A 13719-nucleotide genomic window follows, 5' to 3' on the forward strand; every position below is an offset into this window, starting at 1 on the left:
TTGAGCTGGAGATGCCACAGAATAAACATGGGATCTTTCTCGTGTTGAGTGCATGCTCTGAAAGCCTTAGGATGATCCCTCCCTGAAGAAGCTCCCACTAACACTGACCCAGCACTGCCTCTTCATGCTGGAGAAAAGCTACACCTGTTGAATTTCTATCTCTCTCTGGCAGCTGTTAAATAAATGCAACCATTTTCTAATAGTCATTAGAATCTGATTAATACCCTGGAATTTTTGATCTGCTCTTAAAAGGAGGCTGTCCCAACAAGTCTGTTGGTTTTTATGTGGGGAAAACCACATAAGAAATGCCTTGATCCTGCAAACCTTTCCCCACACAAAGTATTTTTAAAAAAAAGAAAAGAAAAAGAAAGAAATTCCCATGAAATCCTGCCTACAGGATCAAGCAAGTATTTGACACAGCTCCAGAAAATCTGTGGAATTGTTCACACAACCATTTTAGCAATGTAGCAACATGATTGTTTAATCAGCCCATGCCAGCCACCACGGTTTGTGCCAATTGTATAATGCCACCCACTGCTGTCCACCTTGTGCTGAGCTTAGCTTATTTCACCATTGGCACTGAAGCATAACTGCACATTTTCATGGGACTGCAGTCTGGCTCACAGACAGCCACTGTTGCTTTTCGAAGCAGCCAAGCATATACACAGAAGTGATAGTTAAACAGAGGCATGTGTAGAAACCAATGGATTTTGTGGTACCATAGTTCCAAAACTTGGAAGTTACTTTCTGACATATAAATAAAAGCACCCTTATCACCTTTCCTGCACATGCAGAATCTGTTAAATGTATACACTGCCTTCTCAGCTCGAAACTGAGAAGATTATCCAAAGGCAGACAATCCACGTATATATGAAGCTCAAATTCTACCTGCCTCCCACATGGGAATGTCATCTTAGCTATTTGATAATATTTGAATTACTGAAGCTATGGGTGGATTAACATTAATTTAATACGTGAGGCTGCTTTCTTACTGCCAGGAAATCTGATGTTTATAATAACAAGGCTCACATTAAGTTATTTCTTCCCTGTCACTTTTACAAAACTTTTTATTATTCCGATGAAAAAGCCCAAAACCCAGACACTATGTGGACAACGAGAGGCACAAAGAGCCAAACAGTCAGTAATCCAAAACGAAGACTTACCTGTGGCTGTGCTTGTCTGCTCACAGATGACTGCAAGAGGCAGCAGTGCTACCTTAGATCACCACCACTCAAGTCCTCAGTCTTCCAGCTCAATCAGTGGCTCTTTAACACCACCTCTCTCCTCTAGCTTCTGTTTGGTTACTAATCCTTTACTGCACAGGAAAAGGAGAGTTGGGTTTCATTTAACCCCTTCCGCTGCAAAAGTTCCTCCACAGCTTTCCTGTTTTGCTTTCAGAAGCTGAAGTTGTAACCATGCACAAATGGAAGGGACAGGCTTTGAATGATCTCCAGCTCTTTAACCTGAGTGTCTTTGAACAAAAAAACAACAACACGCAATCTGTCGTTGGCTGCACAAGTCATTTCCAGGGCGGGGCCTTTCTCAGCTAAGTTTTTATTTTAGCCACAGGCAGCACATCAAAAGACAAGAGAGAGAGATTATTGGAACGGTCTATAATTGCAGCTGTTGTTTCTCATTTCCATTAAAGTCCTGGAGTTTAAACAGTGAGATTTTGCAAATCGCATTTCCTTTGCAACCTGAAAACAGGCCTACACCAAAGTCCACCTTTGAACTTTTCCCCTCCTGCCCTTTGAAGCCGGGAACATCAATCCCAAATCTTGTGCAGGGCTGGATCCATCTTCACAATGCAGTGATTCAAATTCTTAAGACTGTACATCTCAGAAATCTGGAAAAAATGCAGAAGCACCAAGATACGAATCTCTGCTTGAAAAATTTGTTCCTACTTTAATCTTCATTTGACAATAAGAATCCTCAGGAAAAGCCAACTGGAAAATAACTATGGCATTGAGCTGTGCATACACACAAAAAGCTGGTGGGAGGAATGCTTGCTTTTTCCTCCCCTTCTTTGAAGTCCTGTCTCTAAAGATCCCCTGGTTAACACCATTGGAATCAGGCAGGGGGAAAAGTGCATTCTGCAGTACCTAGACCTCACATCTTTTTCTTTTTCTTTTAATAAAGCTAGGACCCACAGTGATTTGAGGGGCTATGTCCTATAGGCCCAACTGAAGCATAACCCTGGTTGCACTGGTTTTTTTGAGTATTTATTTTTTATTTCTGGAATTTCTGTGTTGCTTTTCAAAATAAAGTTTTCCTAAGGCAGCTGATAATAAATGAAAAAAATAAAATAAAATAATCTGGCTTTCTTTTTTAAAAAATTAAAGACTAAAAGAACAACACAGTATCCTAACAAAGAAATGATAATATCAAACTTTTTCATGTCTCGGCATTTGTCCACTCTGAAATATAACTGAAATAGTATTGATTAGCTCAAAAACCAATACATTATTTACTAGCAATATACAAATCTGAGGTTGTCAGCCAACTACAAAATTAAACAGCCCAGCATGTTCTTGTGCCTTTAATACCAGCTTGATCTGCAAAATCAGCAAGTGAAGTTGTTCCTTGCATTGAGATGTTTGCAGATGATGAAGCTGCTGCTGTTCAAGGTACAGCAGGGGGCAGTAAAGAAGTTGCCTTGTAGTGCTTTAAATAGCCAAGTCAAACCTGCTGCTTTTCACCAATACAGTGGTACCTCGGGTTACAGATACTTCAGGTTACAGATGCTTCAGGTTACAGACTTCACTAACCCAGAAATAGTACCCCGGGTTAAGAACTTTGCTTCAGGATGAGAACAGAAATCGCGCAGCGGTGGTGTGGCGGCAGCAGGAGGCCCCATTAGCTAAAGTGGTACCTCAAGTTAAGAACAGTTTCAGGTTAAGAACGGACCTCTAGAATGACTGAGGTACCACTGTATTAAATAAATTGACACGCCTAGACCTCATATGAGTTCAAGGGTCCTCTTTGTGTGTTCTAACCTTCCTAGATATAAATGCACAGCAGTGGTAGTGGCTACCTGATGCGTGCATGTAAAACCTTGTTTGCCTATAAGGAGCTTAAATTTCTGAACAAAACGCTAACAAGACCAAAAAGAAAAAATGCCAAGGGCCTCTTAAGGAAAGCCCACTGTGTGACTCCCTTCTGTAACCAATTACAGTGGTACCTCAGGTTTCAGACGCTTCAGGTTACAGACACTTCAGGTTATAGACTCCGCTAACCCAGAAATAGTACCTCGGGTTAAGAACTTTGCTTCAGGATGATAACAGAAATCGCGCGGCGGCAGCGAGAGGCTCCATTAGCTAAAGTGGTGCTTCAGGTTAAGATCAGTTCTAGGTTAAGAACGGACCTCCAGAACGAATTAAGTTCTTAACCCGAGGTACCACTGTACTGAAATACAAATTCTAGGTAAGGACTCGTCCACACTTAGTTTTTGCCCTGTACTTTCTAGGCACAGATCTGAGCTTTTCTGGAAAATGGCAATTTGGGTTTTTCGTGGATTGCCAAGAGCATTAAAGAGCAACTTTTCACAGCGAAACCAGTGGTTGGGTGGGGATCAGTGTGGATGAGCCCTAAAACTCTTGTTCTATTTCATTAAGAATAACCCTGACAAAACCTGTTCCTCTCCACCCATAAGTTTCCTTTTGATAGCAGCCTCTTCAGAGATGCTAGATGATTAAGCTATTTGGGAAGTTTGGGGCATCAGATAATGTGACTATTCAAGCTGGGATCCAGCCAAGAAGCATGGGGGAGGAACCAGCTGTGCCTACTGCTCTGTTGGCCACACCTTAAGGGCAACATCTTGCTCAGTTGAAGAGTAGTCCCTTGGGACGTAAGAAATGTCAGCCCAAAATGAAGACTTTGAACTTTTTAAAAAGATTTCAACAAAGGTTTTGTTACTGTGTTTTATCCTGTATCCAGATGGGCTAGTTTGATAGGGAAAGGTTATTCTTGTGAGGTTTTGGCTTAGCAATGGATCATTCAGTACCAGGAAACAGGTTCTCCGTGCTTCAAAAGACCACCAAACTGCAGGGCTTGAAGGCCAAAGAAAAAAGAAGCAAACAAACAAGCAAACAAGCACTACCTTCCTCTAAAAATAATTTGAGCCTCTTAAAATAATAACCACAAGGTTTAAAAATAGGATGCTGTTAGAAAAATGGGAGTAAGTACAATTGACTGCAGTGGGGATTTCTTCTTCTGAGTGGACATGGATAGGATTGCACTGTTATGCCTACTCAGAAAAAAGCCTCATTGAGTTCAATGGGCTCCTATTTAATTCCCCCCACCCCCAAATCGTATGCTTGGGATTGCACTAGAATTGTACTTTCATATAAATTAGTCAGTTGTTAAGTTTAAAATTCCCTTACGGGTGGTGCTAAGGGATAGGTGAGGAGAAAACTGAGAGTAATTCAGAGAAGAGGCACATTTAAAACATTTCAGAACAGCTCCCCTGGCTTAGTGTGTGTCCGTTTCATTTCACCTCTGTTCCCCACATGGCTGTGGCAAGAGCCCATGCTGTCTACCCTCATTATGCTGTTGATTGATCGAAAGCTGTCAGGGATCAAAAAGATTTCAGCTGAAGCAATTGCGAAACCCATTCAATCAGGTCAGAAAAGGGTTCATTATGTGGTACCACTGCAGTCTACGCCACTATGTTGCTGCTGGCAGGGAAGCACACACTGTGATGATCAGAGCACATCTTTCGCCTAAGCACCTTGGTTCTTTTCCTTTCCCCAACCTCTTCCTGCCCATCTGCTCTTCAGAAGCAAGAAACTCCATCATCTCTCTTGTCCATTTAAGTTAAGAGCGCGGACATTTTCCTCATGCCTTTCTCCATTACTAGACACATTATATAATTGCCTGTCCCACAGTTAGGTCAGGTTCATTTTGAACCAACTGAGAACAATGCCTGCAATTAAATGGTATATGGTTCTCTTATTTAACAAGTATACATTTTGCTGTTCCCCCAGGGTCCTTTAAAGATTCTGATGCATAGGCTCATTACATTTGTTCATAGATCTTCTGTAGTCCCCAGTTAGCTTTAAATGAGAATGATGTCCTTTATCAACTCAGATCAGAAACAAAGAACAAGTCTTGCAGTAAGGTTGAAGCAGGCATGCCTGTTCCTTACCTTAAACTCACTTTAATCACAAAACAGGCTGAAGTGGTTCACCATCCTAAAATACAAGCTTTAAAAGCAGTACCTGGTTTTGGATACCAAAGAAGCCCCAAAGCAAAATTTACTCAAGGAAGTATTTATCCCAACGTCCTTTTGTTCTGAGCTTTCCAGGCACAAGTTTGTGCTTTAAAGCTCCATTTCTGAGGTGTGTGTTGTTGTTGTTTTAATATTTTATTTAGGATTTTCTTGTTTTACAGAAGTGTAATGCCTCGTTTCCCCCCCCCCATGTAACATTTTTACAAATCCGTTTCATTTGTTGAGGCATTAGGGGGAGAAGAAAAAAAGAAATAGAAAAAGAAAGGGGGTGGAGGGAGGGAAGATGGATGGGGGTGGGGTCAGGTGGTGGTGTTTCTATTATGCTTAGTGTATGTAGAGTTTGGTGTCAGCGTTGTTTGTGTTGTTCACTTGTGTTCCTTTGGTGGTGAGAGAGGTTGGGGTTGGCCTAGGGTGTGATTGTTTGTTTGTGATTGGCTGTGGTGATCTTTGTTTTCGTGTGTGAGTGGGGTGGGTGGGTGTTTTGGATCAGGTTAGCCATATTGATTTGTATGCTGTTGGTGGATTATTGTCATTGTCTTGTTGGGCTGTGTATGTGATAAAGGGGAGCCATACCGGGGTGAAGGTGTCTTCTTCTGTTTGTCCCCGTGTCAGTTTCAGTTTATTAGTTAATTTTTCCAGTAGGGCTGTTTCCCATACTAGTTGTTGTTGTTGGGCACAGAGATTTAAAGTCCAGACCTGTGCAGTATCATACCCCTTTAAACAGTCGTGGCTTTCCCTCCAAGTATCCTGGGTGCTGTGGTTTGTTAAGCATGCTGAGAGCTGTTAGGATACCCCTATTCCTCTCACAGAAGTACAATCCTCCCCCCTGTGGGAAGGACTGACTGTTAAACCACTCTGGGAATTAACCTGCCCAAGGCAGGGTATAAGTACAATCAAAATACAATAAAATCGCCGTAAGATAATATAATATCAAAACATAACAATTCATCAGGCTCCTTCCCACAGGACAGTTGGTGTTAGCTGTATGTGAGCACATCACCTTGCCAACAAGAGACATCACCTTGCCAACAAAGGTCCGTATAGTTAAAGCTATGGTTTTCCCAGTAGTGATGTATGGAAGTGAGAGCTGGACCACAAAGAAGGCTGATCGCCGAAGAATTGATGCTTTTGAATTATGGTGCTGGAGGAGACTCTTGAGAGTCCCATGGACTGCAAGAAGATCAAACCTATCCATTCTTAAGGAAATCAGCCCTGAGTGCTCACTGGAAGGACAGATCCTGAAGCTGAGGCTCCAATACTTTGGCCACCTCATGAGAAGAGAAAACTCCCTGGAAAAGACCCTGATGTTGGGAAAGATGGAGAGCACAAGGAGAAGGGGATGACAGAGGATGAGATGGCTGGACAGTGTTCTCGAAGCCACCAACATGAGCTTGACCAAACTGTGGGAGGCAGTGGAAGACAGGAGTGCCTGGCGTGCTCTGGTCCATGGGGTCACGAAGAGTCGGACACGACTAAACGACTAAACAACAACATTAACAATATGTGAGCAAGGAAGGGAAGATGTTCAGTTGCATCCTACATAGCAGGGGTTGGCAACGTGGCACTATGGCACCCTTGAGATCTTCCCCTGGCACCCGTAAACCCTCTGAGCCCTCTGATTCTTCTTCTTTGGTGATGACTCGTAGCCCAGTAAGATTGTCTTCCATAAACACGGTTTTAACAATGAGTCCGTAAGTGGCTGTGGAGGCCAATTCTGGATCCACACGTCCTTCCACAGTGGGGACATTGGTTTCCGGGCGGGATCTGATCACAGTGTGGATTTGCCAAGTGTGCTTTCCTCCTAGCACGTTTCTCCCTTGCGTCCTGAGTTCGAGTGTCTTCAAAGCCCATGACACCTTTGATAAAGGCTGTTCTCCAACTGGAGCGCTCACAGGCTAGTGTTTCCCAGTTGTCAGTGTTTATACTACATTTTTAAAGATTTGCCTTGAGACACTTTAAACCTCTTTTGTTGACCACCAGCATTACGCTTTCCATTTTTAAGTTTGGAATAGAGTAGTTGCTTTGGAAGACGATCATCAGGCATCTGCACAACATGACCAGTCCAACGAAGTTGATGTTGAAGAATTATTACTTCAACACTGGTGATCTTTGCTTCTTCCAGTACACTGATATTAGTTCACCTGTCTTCCCAAGTGATGTGTAAAATATTTAGAGAAACCGTTGATGGAATCTTTCAAGGAGTTGGAGATGGCATTTATAAATGCCTCTGATTCACTGCCCCATTGGCCATGAGATGGTAAGGCTGGTTACTCCCCTGTCTTATCTTGTGCACAATAGGAGAAATTACCTGACTTGCTAAAAATATTGTAGGAAGAGGTAGAAATTCATCCTCTTCCCCACCTTTAGAATTGTGGGTTCAAATGCATTACAAATTGAATCTGGCAGCTACAGTCACTATGGAGTCTAATTTGGAGCAAGTAATCTGGGAGCACAGAGGAATCTGAGCAGCCTCTCTTCATTACTCTGATAATAATTATTTATTCTTTCAGTTTGTTATAATGATTAACTATTAATAGGGGGAATTGTATGCAGTCACAAATGTCCTGAAATTCACAATAGAGACCTTACACATTTGCTTTTCTTTATTCAGTGTTTATTGAAGCAGCAGTAGTAATAATGACGATAATATTTTTAAGTAGAAAAAAGATGATGAAAGCAGACGTGTTATAAGATTGCAATGAATTGAAAATATTCATAACATTGAAGCCTACGAACAAACCTGAGACTATTTGTTTGCCTTTCTTCTGGATCTCAAATATCAACTACATTTTAAGTACAACTGTAGCCCAATTAAACAAATTTCAACCAATTCATTGCATAAATCTATGTTGATTAAACTATTGAGTTAAATCTGCATATGGGTAAAAACTTAATCTCCAAAGCAGGAAGCATATTCCCTTGGTTTTTAGCAATTGCCTTAGAAGAGTAATTTCTCTTGTGTGTAAGAGAAGCAAGAATGACTCATAAGATGCTGCTTGGCATCTGAAGTTTTTATAAGCACATGTATTTTTTTAAAAAAATAAGAGTGGTCACTGACAAAAGAGGGCAGGTCTTTTGTACCTTTAATAGTTGCAGCCCTGGGCTGTTCCATTCTTGGGGTTCTTTTCAGATAACACCTCTTAGAGTGTATCTAGAACAAATGTATATTTGCTAACTGCCATGGCTTTTCACAAAGGATCATAAGAAATATAATTTGGTGAGATGCAGAGCCTACCACAAGGGATGGACTACTTGACTTACAACCACTATTAAACCAGTTTAACTGTGCAATTTTATGCATGGTTAGTCAGATATAAATCCCACTAAAGTCAGTGTTGTTCGCTTATGAGGAAATTTAGGAAGTAAAAGCCATTAGTGGGACTTACATCTGAACAAACATGAAGGATTATACTCCAAGACTCCAATCTTAACCTCACTCACCTAGAAGTAAGCCTCATTGAATTATATTGGACTTACTTCTGAGTAGACATTTTCTCAGGCCTGTGCTGTAAGTCTCTGTAATGTAGATATGCACTTTAAGATTTTATTTTCAAAACTGTCCCCCTCTACGTATTTTTAAAATAAAACTCATTATTGCTTCCTGCCAAGGTATATAATATTTGGCCCTGAAGATTTTAGTCACTATTTACACTATTTATGGTATATCACACCTAGAATCCTTGCAAAGATGGAAGAAAATAAAATCAGCACTGACAGTTTTATAGCCTGCTAGGTATACCATACAAAGACAAGAGATAGGGAGGGTATAAAGCTGTGCCCAGTAAGAGGGAGAAAAATAACTAAGAAATAAGACCGTATAGGAATAGAAACCTCTTTCCCCTCCCCACCTTTGGAGTTCTGGATTTATGTGCAACACAAAATGAATCTGGCAGCTACAGGCCCAATCTAATTTAGACTGATTAACACATCAACCTTTGTCGGTGTTGCATAAAACGTATGTTGCAAGTACAAAGAAAAATATATTTGTTGAGAAGCAGAATGAGAAAAGCACTAACTGGTCGACATATCTCTGTTCACCCCCAGAGACTTCAGATTGGGAAGGTTTTGTACCGTTTCGAAAACCTGCAAAAACTGTTTTGCAAGAGATGAGAGCGGGACATGTGTCCACAGAGGCAATTCCTGTTACCCTCTGAAAAACCTGTCACCTGCTGTCTACAACCCTTATCTCAGCTTAATGTTCTTCACAGCTACGGACAGATTACCAAAGGCTCCCACACCTTTAGCAGGTGATGTGCAGAAGAGGGCATTGCAACCCTTCACCTCCTGTGGGACAAACTGCAACTGCTGAAATGCTCTTCGCTTCACAGCTCCTGAAGATACAGGAGGCCTCTGCTCTTCTCCTTTGCATTTCTTTTGCCTGCTTTCAGTTGCCTCTCTTCTCAGTTGAGAATAAATGGAAGACTGCAAAACACCAGATTTTGTGTGTAATATATAGGCAGCAAAATGTTATTTAATTTAGTATTTTTACTGCTGAGGATGGGGAGAGGTGCTTGAGGGATGTTTTACCTCAGGTGCCAAAATAACTTTGCTGTCCTTGGATTCTAGTTATCATAACATTACTATTGTTGTTGTTATTTATTAAATTGATATACCATCCTTCATTTGAGGATCACAATAACAGTTTAAAGTATAAAAACACAAAAATGCATAACATGGGGCACTATTTGATGCTCTGCCTCAGGCAGTAAAGTATCTCAGGTCAGCCCACAACAAAACTGAGGTCTGAAGCTGCTAATTATAATACTTGCAATAACTTCAACAGTCGCCTTCATCACCAGCAGTGATGAAGCAATGAGTTTATTTTCCCCACATTGCCCTAAGAGACAAAAGGTTCTTCCTCCCAATAACAGTACTGTTGTGGGTATTTCTTATTACAATTCTTAATAATACGTCTCGTTTAGGAGGACTAGCTCTGCTCCATTTAAAACTGGTGTCAAAACCTCCCATCAAATTCACTCAGTTTGGGTTCGTCCCCATGAGGATTACATTTATCTGTTTACAAATGGGGTTTGGTCTTCAAGCAGGCAAGTTAAAACAGGCACCTGAAGAACCCCACCTTTATAACCACCTAACCAAACAATTATAAAGTCTGTCTCATCCCCTCACCTCTGCCTCTGGGTACTTGTGCTGCAGATCAAGATATTTCCTCCCTCAATATCATGAATCCTTATATACTTGTTGGATTCTATACATCTGTCTGCAAACAAACAAACAAAAATATCCACCAATGCTAAGAGGCAGAGGGGGCCTGATTTAACATTATTGATTTGCAAATGCAAATGGCACTCAGGCTCCCTTTCACCCCAGAGGCCTGCAGGTAACTTTCCCTTAGGTAAAAGCAATAATAATCCACATATGCAAGAAGACCATTCTTAACCCTCAGCCTTTCTCTTACTACAAACATTAGATCTTAATTCTCTTGTTATCACTATATGGCTTATTAATTAAAGTCTGGTTCAGATTTAGATGACAGAATCTCATGCTTACTATTTGGTTTTGTACTTTCCTCCTTCCCATTTTCAACTAATATAACAGTTATATTGACAATGATGTAAAAAAGCAGTTCAAAGACGAAATGCTCTGAAATATCAGAGAAGCACCTATACTAAGCACTTTGTATCACTATTATTGCAGCAGATGGTTAGAGCAAAACATAATTCCTGTCACTGCCTGACATGACCTTAAGAGTAAGTGGATACAATCTTGAGGCTGATGTGACAATCCTTCCTTCATGTCACTCTCAGGAGGGCAGTAACAATGTCAGAACACCACAAAACGAGACTTGATGGTACCATAACTTGATAGCTCAGAAAGGATCATCTCGGCAGAAGAAAGTAGATTGTGAGAAAATGGTTCACTGTCTATCTTTGAAAATTGCAGGAGTATACAATCCTGTTCCTCTCAGAAGCTCGGTGAAGGACCAGTTCCTTTCCCTGTGTTTTTTGGTACATACTCCACAGTGGATTTCAGTTTCTTTTCACCAGGTCGTGACCTCCAACAGGAAAATCCAATCAAAGAGAAGAAAAGTGATGAAATACCCCTCTCAAAGTGGTGAAATTCAGAGACATCACTTGGCACCGACAAGCTTGTGATGTACACACACAGTTGCGCTTTTCTTGCCTTAACTTTATCTCCACAGATGGATGTTAACCTTTAGCTTACCCATGAATTTGGAGGGGAGCTGACGAATGCTGGTTTAGAGGTGCCAGTCCATGGTTTTGCATCCACAACCCTTAATTTGCTTTTGCTGGGGAAATATCATGGTCCCTCAACACACACATACACACACTCCTCCTCCTCCTGCTTCACAGCTGCCGATTCAGTTTCTGTGCTTGCCGTTCTTTGGCCTCAAAGGCGACTTTGGTGTCCTGTAGCTGGACTATGGCCTCTTTGGCTTCCTTCAGGTCCTGACAGATTTGCTCATACTTCTGAGTCAGCTCCTTGTTTTCACGGCGGAGTTCCAGAACCACCTGGTTGACTTCCTCCGTCTGTTTGGTACAGTGAATTTTCAGCTGCTCCACTTCGGAGAGCATAATCTCCATGTTTTTCACAAGTGCTTCCAGTTTCTCCCGAGACATGTTGGTGTCTGGTCCGTTCCCGTTGAGTCGCCCAAGTCCAAACCCAAACCCAAAGGGGATAAAAAAAGCCACCGTGTGATATTGAAGCAAGAAGCCTGGATACTGACACTTTTGATGTCTCTTTTATCCACCCTCTCTCTCTTCTGTCCTCCTCCTCCCTTCTCTTCTCCAAACTACCCCTAATCTTCTTTGCTGGGGATAATCTACTTATTTATACTGCAATGCAAAAAAACCTATGGAAGGGCTGAATGTTCTGAAGTAACATACATGCTGGCTGCATGGCAAAGCATACAGAAAGCAACTACCCATCAGATGTAACCATCTGTTAACTGAAGATGTTGAGAATGGAACACACACAATCCAGCTAACATTAAGGGCTCACTGAGGTTGTATAAGCATTATCGTCTTGAAACACAGAAAGGTCTCCCCGCCCCTCCAGCTGCATGTCATGGTACACATCAGTATGGTTAGGTGTGTTTCAACTTGTCATCAGTCTGTCCACATCAGTAGGCAGAGCAGGGCCTGCATGTCTTCATATAGTTTATGTTTTCAAATCGGATCAAAGCTGGTTTGGAGGGAAACGCATCAAAATGCAGCATTTCTCAATAGATGTGGATGGTGGGTAATGTCCTGTATAAACAGCTTCACAAACCAGTAGTAGGAGTAACTACATTTTTATGTGTGTGTGTATCTCTCCCTCCCCAAACCAGTTTTAATCCAAATTGGGGGAAGAAATAATGTAGCTGCATTTTAAGCCGATAATGCATGCACACACATACCAGAGTGAAAGTCCCTCTGAACTCAGTGGAACTTACTTCTGAGTAGAACTGCACAGGATTGTGCTGCAAGTCAGAGGAATGTGAAGAGTTGAGTCCCACTGAAATCAATGATATTCAAAAGATGTTGACTTTGGCTGGACTGTGTGCCCGGTTAGGGGTGTGTCTTCCGCTCCCCAACACACAATAGTAAGAAATGATCTATTTCTCATAGGACAAAAATTACATAATGCATAGCAAAAGATAATAGATCACTCTAATAAGTTGCTTATTTAATGGCATAATATTGACATAAGTGTAAAATAGTATTAAATGTCTATTATTTACTTGGCAGGCTGATGTATCCTGCAGAATCAGGTAATGAAAGACTGATTATCTTTGAGAAATTGTTATTCTTTGGTATTAAGCTTGTATATAAAATAAATTAATTCCCTGAGTAACTTGCACAGAATATTCTTCTTGTATCATCCCAGTGCTTTCCTGCACAGGCTTTATGGTTTTGTGTGAAAGAATTTTTTCACTGACAGGATGTTCCATGTTTTCATTCATCGTAGTGTCGGTGTGGTTTTAAATTCCAACCTTATTTCCCAGCCAGTATTCTCTGGATGCCTGTTGGCAGACATTTTGCTTGTTTGTTTGTTGAATTTTTATCTCACCTTTCCATCCCAAGGAGCCCAGAGTGGCAAAAGATATACAGTGGTACCTTGGGTTACATACGCTTCAGGTTACAGACTCTGCTAACCCAGAAATATTACCTCGGGTTAAGAACTTTGCTTCAGGATGAGAACAGAAATCATGCTCCGGCGGCATGGCAGCAGCAGGAGGCCCCATTAGCTAAAGTGATGCTTCAGGTTAAGAACAGTTTCAGGTTAAGAACGGACCTCTGGAACGAATTAAGTACTTAACTCGTGGTACCACTGTACCACTTAAAAACAATGACAAAACAAAAACATTCAAAAACAGATCAAAACCTTTTAAAAACAAATACAATTAAAAACATCTAAAAGCAAATACAGTTTTAAAAATATATTCTAAAAGCAATTAGAATCGAAAGCATACTTCCATCTAAACATCTTGAGGTTGCAAGGAACAGTATTCTTCTGTCACCAAATGC

At 41.2% G+C, this 13719-nt stretch overlaps 1 protein-coding gene across 2 annotated transcripts in view; it reads right to left on the bottom strand.

Moving 5' to 3' along the window:
• PAPLN (papilin, proteoglycan like sulfated glycoprotein) overlaps nt 1-1756 on the bottom strand; it is a 62930-nt gene extending 61174 nt beyond the window's left edge. The window contains exon 1 of one of the 2 annotated variants that reach the window (XM_053384157.1): nt 1164-1756. The gene's annotated coding sequence lies outside the window, so the exon portion shown is untranslated. The remainder of the gene's footprint in view (nt 1-1163) is intronic. The other variant, XM_053384166.1, reaches the window with a different exon arrangement.
• Between the last annotated feature and the right edge of the window lie 11963 nt (nt 1757-13719).

This window comes from Podarcis raffonei, chromosome 1 (genome assembly GCF_027172205.1).
Source record: "Podarcis raffonei isolate rPodRaf1 chromosome 1, rPodRaf1.pri, whole genome shotgun sequence".
NCBI lineage: Eukaryota > Metazoa > Chordata > Lepidosauria > Squamata > Lacertidae > Podarcis > Podarcis raffonei.